Raw genomic sequence first — 10,914 nt, 5'->3', positions numbered from 1 at the left:
ATGTCCCTCCTTCATTTTTTGAACGGGCAACACAAAAATTAAATTGTGATAATTAAATTAATGCACGAATACTTTATTGACAAATGAAATTTTCAAGATGGCGACTGGGCGCCATCTCTACAAATATTTGTTATTCTCTGCTGTATATCCAATATTGAAGCAGGTTCAGTTTCGTACACCTTTTGCTTCAAATAGCCCCGTAAAAAAAGTTCAAAGGTGTCAAATCTGGCGAGCGAGCTGGCCATTCTGTAGGACCTCGACGGCCAATCCAACGACCGGGAAAAGTAGTATCCAAATATTTTCTTACTTGCCTGGAGTAATGTGGTGGTGCTCCATCTTGTTGGAATACAATATCCGTATCAAATTCATTAGGATTCGCTTCGACGATTTCAGTGATGAGAGAGTCAATAGTAGTTTCCAGCATATTCAAATACAGTTCCCCTGTTAGATTTTGATCAATAAATAGAGGTCCTACGATATGATTTCCCAATATTCCTGCCCAAACGTTAATTTTTCATGGATATCGGGTATGTGTTTCTAGGAAAACGTGAGGGTTGGTGTCACTCCAATAACGGCAATTTTGTCTGTGAACATTGCCGTTTGAAAAACATGTACATTCGTCACTGAAACAAATATTGTTGAGATGGGTAGGATAGCTTGCAATGATTTCCGTCATATTTCGCAGAATTCTGTTCTTCGATCAGGGTCATCTTCAGTTAATTGGTTTTAATTTTGTATGGATGATACCTATTCCTCTTCGAAAGTCCCCACACAGTAGAAGGAGACACCTCACAAACATTTGCGACGGAATGAGTAGACTGTTCAGGATTTACTACCATCTCACCAATTATTTGCACTTGCTGTTCTTCCGGTAGTTGGGAATTTGGATACAAGTTTCCTCAAATATTTTCTACATATAGGGCGATTCGGAAAACGTTCATTGAAAATCCATTCGGTCTCGTGAAAGTTACGCGTTGCATCGTAAATAAAAATAGCTTTTTGTCGTTTTTATAAACAAAAAAGCAAACCTTATCGGGTTGTTGGAATTGCTATATGGCAGATAGAAATATCCATATTGATGTGTTTGTCATCAGGAAATTATTAAATGTTCCGCCATTTTGTAGTAGGTAAAGATATTGAATTCATATTCTAGTGTTTTGAAGTATTCGTTAGGAGCTTCAAAATGATGTGTCACAAGACCCCCCTTTCCATTTAATTTTTTCCCAGATGGCGCCCAGTTGCCATCTTGAAAGTTTCATTTGTCAATTTCACTTCAAAATGAAGTATTCATGCATTTATTTCATTATCCCACATTTCAATTTTTTCAGTTGACCCTTTCGAAAAATAAAAAGGGGGGACATTAAAGAAATGCACTGTATGTCTTCTTAATAATTCAAATCATTTTAAATGTGTCAGAATCAATTTTTGACTGTTTCCAGAACTGCAGTTGCATTTTTCACATCATAGTAGCCAATAATATAAAATACCCAATTTCCAGAGACTATCTAAGAAATATTTGGGAGTAAAAAGAATTATAAAAACGTGAAATTTACTGCAACGGAAAAGGAGTTTTTTGTATTAAGTATTGTATTGATTGAATTTTTATATTCCAGGGAATTGAGTAGATGGTACATTTAATGACACTTCCTTCACTACTTCACTAATTTCTGGAAATCAACATTTTTTCATGGATATCACTTACTTTTCCCATAATATATGTCTTCTTGGAACTTCAAATCATGTAGTTGTCAGAATCAATTCTTAACTGTTTCTAGAACTGCAGTTGCATATTTCACATTGTAGTAGCCATGAGCACATATATGTTTAAAGCATTTACGTTTGTATTCATGATTCACAATCACATTAATCACGGTTATTGATAGCATTTTCAATAAAAAAATTCTGAAAAAATTACTAAGCCATCAGTAAATTTTTACTCTGAAAATAATAGAAGAGTACCTAGAAAGGTAAAATAAGAAGTTTACTGCAGGAACAGCAGACCTGGCAACACTGAATACGGAATACGCTGTTAATATTAATGTTATAAGTATACATCCAAGAAAGATACTTCTTGGTTTTTTTCCAATTCAAACAACTGTTTGTAATCAATTGTCTGAATATATGTATTTTCACAAAGACGAAAACAATCCGCGCGGAACATCGGCTCGCCTATTAATAAATCACCTCTTCAGACTGTAATTTTTTCGCCTAGTAGGAAGGTGTCGTGATAATTTCCTAGATTACAGAATAGGTTTACGGAAATTTTTATAGCAGAAAATAGAAATCGTGTTCGTCAATTATACGTTACACGTTGCAATCTTTTCTATTGTATGTGGTTGAACAGCAAAATATACACAGTGTTGATATTTTCACGTGAATAGTTGTAAGGTATATCGAAATGTTACTAAAAATCGAATGAATAATAGATCACTTTGGTTATTCCATAAACATTGGAAGAAAGTACACAAATAACATTTTTTTATGGAAAAAGCAATTTTTTTTGTTAGATATTTATGACAAGCAAAGAAATAAACGAAGGAATTATATTTTCATTATGTAACGTGTTTCGAAAGTTTAAATTTTCAAATAAAATTTTTTTATTCTATATTCTGGAATCACGTCATCATCGTTTTTGTTTTCCAATATCGAATAGGTTTTTACAGGGTTTCAACTGATGAATATATCAGCTACTTTATACAGCCAGGAATAGTTTTTTATGGCAGTAAAAAGTAAAAGTAAAAGACTGAGTAAAAGACTCAGCGCTCAGAACTCCATCAGTCCTCAGAGATATATTTATAATAGGTAAATGTTTTTTTATAAAAAACATCTTCATTGTGATCCTGAAAATATAGGCTACCTGCCTACACGAAACCATACATTAACAATTCAGTCTGTTGAACAATCGAAATACTTAGACCATAGTACTGTGCTTAGGCGTATATATTGACACAAATCTAAAATGGGATTACCATATCAGATATATAATGAAAAACCTTCAAACAGTTCTCTACAGATTTTGGGTTCTGAAAAGATATTTATCTTTCATCGAACTGAAATATTTATATACGGGTCTTGTTGAAAGACATTCACGATATGGAATAACAGCTTCAGGATCAGCTTCATGTGTACATTTGAAACCCCTAGAAACAAATGAGTGTGGAAACTTAGACGTGCTACAATTTTTTCTCTCATTACAAACGTGAAATACCACTTCAGTTCAAACAAAGCAAAAACTCGTGATCAACCATACTCCACACGTCCCTGCGAAAAATTAGCATACACAGTAATACTGAAAAAGTCAATCTTAGAAAGAGCTCACTCCTTTATAGACATCAAACTTCATAATAGCATACCAGAAGAAATAAAACTAGGTACTTGTGATGTACTGTTTGGAACCTTTGGTGTAGTAATGAATATTACACCTCGACACGTGTTTCCATCACCAAGTGATCATCTTCAAGAGGAAGATCAAACTTTGATCGAAAAATGTGATCGAAACACGTGTCGAGCTTTGGTGTTGGGAAAAACTATATATCTAGGTAACCCTAAGGACTGTTTGGGATTGATTGTTCGTATGTGCAGAGCTAGGTGTAAATGTGTAGCTTCTTCTCTTTTTTGCGAAACAAGTGTAACAATTATCTATCTGTCCCTATGACAGATAGATAAGAAGGATAAAAGATCATACTCTCTCTTTCTTTTCTCAGCTTCATTTAATATTTTTTTTATTTAGTCTTCTCACGAGATGGAAACCATTGAAAAAATAAGTTTGAAGTAGTTACTCACATAACCTTACATACCAATATAACTACCGTGACATATTTTTTCAACTGTAGCTACTAATCTGTGTAAAATTTATTTTTCCGTTAATCAGCTGTCGCCTGCATAAGAACGACAACTCTCAGAAGTCGAGAAACTTGTGCGAGCTAAGGACTAACGAGGTCTTACCTTTTAACGTGTGATTCCTAACACGGTTAGGTTGATGCCGTCACAATCATGGATAATGCTAAGGCACGAGGTAGCATAAATGCTATGTTTGTGACTGTTTCGAACCATGTATGTGACTATTTTGATTCAGATGATATGAGATATCGTGTTCAACTGATACTTGTAATATCTGAAAGCAAATAATAAATAACAACTCAAATATTATAACCACGGTTTTTACGTAGTATAGGTAAACTCCTATGGTCACACAATTAAAACCAGGCTCACAAAAATATGATGCAGCTTTCTTGGTGAACTGTTTGGAATAAAATAGTGTAAGTAAGCTTGTATTGTTGTATTTTTGAAAATTAACATTTACTTTTCAACAAAATTTCACACATTGGGCGCCTCGCGGCAGGCCCTGCACCTTGTGACAGGGACCTCTATACCCGTCACGTGACTGCGGTAGACTAAGGTGTTGAAGACACCATTCTGGCAAGTCATGATGAACTCTCAGTTTCCGACTTCAGCCCACTTGACCTGAGGAAAGCGAAAGTTAGGCGCTTTGATAGGCCAAGGACTACAATGTTATTGAAGAAGACTCCAAGCATTGGCTTGTTCTTGTGTTTCCGCAGAAGTGAGGTGATCTCTACGGCTTTTATATGAGCTTTTTTCTGAACGGGTTCCAACACGGTGACAGAGTGTGGTCACTTCGTTCAGTGTCGAAAAGTACACCGAGTTCATCAGCTGCCCGAGTAGCTGCCTTTAAAATAAATGCTCCAATTCTTTTCTCTCTCTCTTATTATTATTATTGATACTTATATTCTCAATATTTGTCTGGACTAGTGGATATAACTCTACGCCTGTGCGGAGCTTGGTCAGTGAACTCGGGTTCAAAACTTTTATAATCGTACGTATTTGGTATACGTTTCTCCTGAATTATGTGAATATATATTTTTTACATACTCTTCCTACAACTCAAACATCAGAGCCATTGTGTTGATTCATTTTGATCATCACGTGACTCAGGCAATTACACTAAATGTTCTATAATTTGAATGCAATTCACTTAGCAAAAGCCGAAACCCTTAATATTTGCGTTTAATAAACATAAATTTAAGTTAACCCCTCTTGAGACTTGTTATTAGGCTCTCAGTTTTGTTTTCATTTCGGATTTAGGACTAATCATCGTTTGTTCTATTTGATACCTCTGTATTTCCAATAAAATTGACTGTTTCACCTGGCTGTTCTGGAATTATGGCTACCAATTTACTGAGTAATTTCTAGTAGAAGCAAGTAAATGATTTTATTGGTTTGGTTCGATAGGTAGATTCCCTTTATTTGATTTGTGGATGAAGGAAATGAAAATGTGTTGTCCAATTACGATTCTCTGTGAGCTATTTTCAAAGTTCTATGATGATAGGCATAGAGGGAATTTGTTTTTGTCAAATATTCGCTTTCTAACTTCTGGTATATTCTGCTTGAAACTGCCATTCAATTGATTTGTTCAAGAATCAATTGTTGTTTCAGTACTACATATTACTTTGATAATAATAATAATATCATTTGATAATGAAAAGAGAGAGAATGTATACAGCAAATACAATTTTTTTGCATAAATGATACCTACTTGATAAGTGAGCAAACTTTTGTTTCGAGAATATAGTTGTTACAAATACAGAGTGTATGCTTTCTTGAAAGGTTTTTTACAATTTTTTCAAATCACTCACTATCTTTTGAGCCCGTTTTAAAAGTTGAATTTCAATATACTTCATACCTTGAGTCACTGTTGTCTTCTTTTTTCAAGGATTAGTTCATGAAAGCGTGTAAACTTAGTATTTTTCATGGAATGTATAATAAAAGACTCTTTAGATTTCACGCAAATTCAATTCACGGAGAATTCATTAAATTTATTGTTTATAGATCGTCAATTTAAAAAAAAATCACGTGACACGCTTTCTCAAAATGAATGAAATCGTTATGGAAGTTATTGATTATACCGAATAAAATTTTTCAAAATAAATTTTTTTTACCATATTCTTCGTTTCACAGCTTCGCTCAAGTCAGTAATATCAGTCAAATCATAATTATTATTAATCACAAATAACATCCATTAAACATTTTATAATTCATGGCATACAAATTGAAGCAGTGTGTCAATTTGTGAAGGAATTTTCGTGTGACACAACCCCTCAAATCTCAATTGGAAAGAGAGATACCTCATTTCAAAGGTCGTTCAGCTACCTTTCCAAAAATACACATGACCATTCTTGTTAGCAGTTCACGAGAAATCTGGTGAGTGCTGTAAACAAATTTAAATACCAAAAACATTTTGTGGAATTATTTTAATGAACCGAAATTAAAAAAAACTGTCGTATCACATAACGATGAATGTTCAAAGTATTTTCAGTTTCAGTATCCAATAAAATAATATTCAAAACTTTTTATAGGTCATTTGGGGCATTTACTGCTCCCTTCTCTCTCCTCACTCATCCCAGTTTCCGGATCGTTGAAAAGAAGACTTGATTAGTGATTAGTGATGTCATACGCTGAATGCGTTATTTATCAACATTCAGGTAACTTCTTCGAACTTTTTCTTGAACCAATGTTCCTTTCGGTGGATGGTTTCAGTTTCCAAACTCTCGATATTATGTTGATAAGTCTATATATGCTCCGATGATCCCGATTTGTTGGTTTCTTCTCACTGGTTATTTTTCTTGTGTTCGGCAATGCGGACTTGCGAAGGCTTCTTGGTTTCTCCGATATAGGGCATGATATACTGAAATTGTGGTTGTTCTCTTACTACAATCATTCCACCTATACTGGCCACCTTACACACAACCACAACATCAACATGGACTACGACATATTACATACAGAAAATGAAGGACAAAAATTAAAACTGCTGTAATCTCTGAAAATCAATAAACGCAAATAATCAAATTTCCTTTCAAAAGACCAACAATTCATTATTGAACTTGTTTTCATAATTTTCCTGTTTTCCTAGAAGTGGTTTTGTATTGTCATTGTTTTTTGAAGTCTACCTGTTTCGTCAGAATTAATCATTTATCTAATTGAATTCCGCCATGAATTGCTGATATTTCACCTGTTTTCTTAGAAGCAATATTTTATTGTAATTATTTTTTCAAAATCTACGTTCAAATTGAAAGGAGTATGTTTAGAGAAGAAATTAATTTTTGGTAAAAAAAGGTTTTGGATTTCTACTTCTCTATCTTAATACCCCTTTCTATGTATAATCTACAACTTTTTGAGAAGAGTTCATTTTGAAATTAATTGCTTTCCTCATCCTTTCGACAGTTTTCCACATTTTTTGTATAAAGATGGAGAAGTAGAAAGCCAAATCTTTTCTCTCCCAAAAATCTAACCAGAATTAATGATTTATCTAATTGAGTTTTCTAGTTACCACAGTTCTCATGAAAAAAATATGCATAGGCATCTGATAATACCAATGGTTCATATAATTAACCTAACTTTTAAACACTGTAAACTTCTTTATCAGTGGAAAGAATCATTGGTTACACCTATATAAAAGGCAGGTGAACAAAATATTGTTGGCAACTATAGACCGATCTCGGTAATAAATAACTGTACAAAATTTTCTGAGAAAACACTTGAGAAAAGATATACGGTTTTCTTCGAAAAATATCAAGTTATAACATATCAAGTTATAACTAATAGACAATTCGGCTTCATAGAGAACTCCAATACCGAAAGTGCAGTTTTTGACTTTGTTGAGAAAGCTGTGGGAGCCTTGGAGAAATCAGAAAAGTGTTCAACAATCTTTCATGATCTTGCCAAGGCTTTTGACACAGTATCATATTAATTGTATGGTTGATAGAGAACCGCTTCCATTTGTGAGTGTAGATGTTCATCATCCGACCACAAGTTGAAGTGAATATTAATAAAAATATAAAATCAGTATTGACATCAACGAAAATAGATGCAATTACTCGAAAGCTAATTTCCTTTGAATTGAAGGGGTTATATTTTTAGGAGTGATTAATTTTTTGGGAAAGAAAGTTTTTGGCTTTCAGGAGGACTTTCTTTCAGTTTGTGTCTGAAAGTTACTTCTTTGCATGATCTACACATTCATGTATAGAGTTTCAAATTGATTACTTCCTTCCTTTCTTTGGAAGATTCTCTCATCCCCTTTTTTTGTATCAGATGGAGTAGTAGAAAGCCAAAAACTAATTTCCTTCTTCTTAGTGAATATATAAGAGATGCTAACTGGAATAAAGTCATAACAGAGACAAATAATGTTAACGCATCATTGGATTATTATCATCATATCTGGAAAGAAATAATTACGAGGTGTGTACTTGAATTAAATAAAACTAAATTTCATCAAAAATACCCTTTCTGGTTTACAGAAGGGATCAAAGATATATTGAAAGAGAAAAGAAAGTATAGGAGGCTGAGATTGGATTACTATAATGAAAAGTTCAGAGATTTGAGAAGTGAGGTAAAATATATGATCAAGGTGGAAGAAAAAAATACATGAAAATTACACTTACAAAGTGAAAATAGTAGATGAAGGGAATATTTCATAAAGCTTTGCGTCATTTTTTTTTATCGGTTTCTGGTTGAGAAAAATCATCCTACAACTTAGACTTTACATGTGATCGTAATGCTAATAATATTGATACATTCATATTCGATTTCATAACAGAAAAATACTTTGATGAAGCAATCAAAAAACCTAAAAATCCAAATTTACATAAATAGCATTAGTTGAATTCTTTATTTCGAAGGACATATACTTTCCTATACCGATGACACAGCTATAGTTGTAACTGAAAATTCTTGGGACAAAGTGTACACAGATCCTGAAGAGATATTGTAGAATATCCAAATATGGCTAAACTACTTTTTAAACAGAATAATATTGATACATTCATATTCGATTCCATCACAGAAAAATACTTTGATGAAGCAATCAAAAAACTTAAACCTACATTCACATTCACATAAATAGCATTAGTTGCATCCATAATTTCAAAAAACACATAATTTCCTATACCGATGACACAGCTTTATTTGCAACTGAAAATTCTTGGGACAAGTACACAGATTCTGAAGAGATATTGTAGAATATCCAAATATGGCTGAACTTGTTGAGCCTGAACATCATAAAACTAATTTTATATTTCCAATACTCCAAAGCGAGCAGCCTAATACTGTATTCATGAATTTGAATGTGAAACAGAAATATGCTATTGTCGTTTATTAGAACGAACACAAGAAATAAAATACTTGGGGGTCATGGTAGATGAAAATATAATATAGGAGGAAAAACGGATAAAATATCGAGATTTTCTCTTCGAGCTCCGCAGACTCTATCCAGATCACTCTGTCAAGATGGTTGTTCTAATTGTTCGAGTCATTGGTGGATTGATGCCCTTTCTACTCTCGAATCTTAAAATCATACCGTCTTGCCGCATTAAGGCAGAAATCTTAGCCGCACAGATGCAGAAGGCTGTCATTCTTGGCTCACTGCGCTTGCTCAGGGCACACGCTTCTCGGACCCAATGATCACTTACCCCACGGTGTGGGGAATGGTCTTTGGTTGATAATGCTGGCACGCTCTCCCGAATGTATCGGGGTTTAGGGGGATAGGGCCTGACCAGTTCAAACATAAGTAATCAGTACATACAAAGCTCTTATCAAATGACAGGATTCATTTTTCGCCCATGTTTACACATGGACAAAACTTGCTCTCACATCTAACCTTACTCCTATTTACAATTTAATTTAAAAAAATAATAATTATGCATAAATACAAATTAAGATTATAATTATTGAGTGAGAATAAATAAATAACAATTCATATACCCAGTAAAATATCTCTCTTAAGTTTCTTTTTTAGCGCACAAGAAGCATTATGGATATATCCATTCGGTAACCGGTTGTATAGCCAGGGTAGAAAAAAATAAAAAAGAGCCTCTGAATTGAGAGGTTTTATGTTTTGGTGTGGAAAGCTGATTTCGGAATCGAAGACTGAGGTTGTGTATGTTCGTCCCGTAACTGATTTTTCTATAAAGATAACTGGGTTTCTTGTCATTGATTATTTTATGAAACAAGACAGTATAATGTAGAATGCGTTGCGACTCCATATTTAGCCATCCGATATCTTTCAAATGGTGTGATATATGGTCGCGTCTTTGACTTATTGTATCAAAGTATGGGTGGCATGTTCAATAATTCTTTAAATCGAATACAGACAACCAAAAATACATGTGTAAAAAATTCATTTATAAAAATAAACTACTTTCTTCTGAAAAACTATATAAAGAGTTGAAGCTTTTCAATGTTCGATGTCTATACAGGGTGTTTATTGAATATGTGGCAAAAATCTAAGGGACTATTCCTTGGATTATTTTAAGGATATTTTGTTCTTTGACGACTTTTGGTAGGGCGCTTTGTTTCGAAGATACGGAGCGAAAATGAATTTCGACAATAACAATTTATTACCAAAAATCACATGTAATGTTTCTTAATCTACAAGAACTGTTGAAAATGATTACCCCTCACTTGTATGCAAGAATATAATCTTGTCATCGACTCTGAAACTCTTTCAGCAACACCAGGATCTTTTCTGATTGCGTTACATCCAGCAATTATGCGATTTCCAAATCTTCCACATCTTTTCTGGAGTAGTATAAACATCAAAAGACAAAATAGTCCAAAGAATAGTCCCTTAATTTTTTGCCGCATGTTTGATGAACACATATATGATAACATATACTTATCATTGCCTATCTGTATTTTCACCAAGAAACATAAATTTGATCATGCACAGCCAGGAACTGAAATGAGATCTATGCGGAATCTTTTACTCAAGGTGCCTCTCTTCAAAAATACACTCAAAGGTTTCTGTTTTTTATTGTCCGAAACTATAGGTATGATATTCTACTTCATAATATTCAGAAGATAATGAAACTCGGTGAATTCAAAATCAGTACTAGGAAT

Source organism: Leptinotarsa decemlineata, unplaced genomic scaffold, assembly GCF_025532065.1.
Source record: "Leptinotarsa decemlineata unplaced genomic scaffold, Ldec_3_MD MMD2_tig00001393_RagTag_RagTag, whole genome shotgun sequence".
NCBI classification, from domain to species: Eukaryota; Metazoa; Arthropoda; class Insecta; order Coleoptera; family Chrysomelidae; genus Leptinotarsa; species Leptinotarsa decemlineata.
This window is presented reverse-complemented; position numbering follows the sequence as displayed.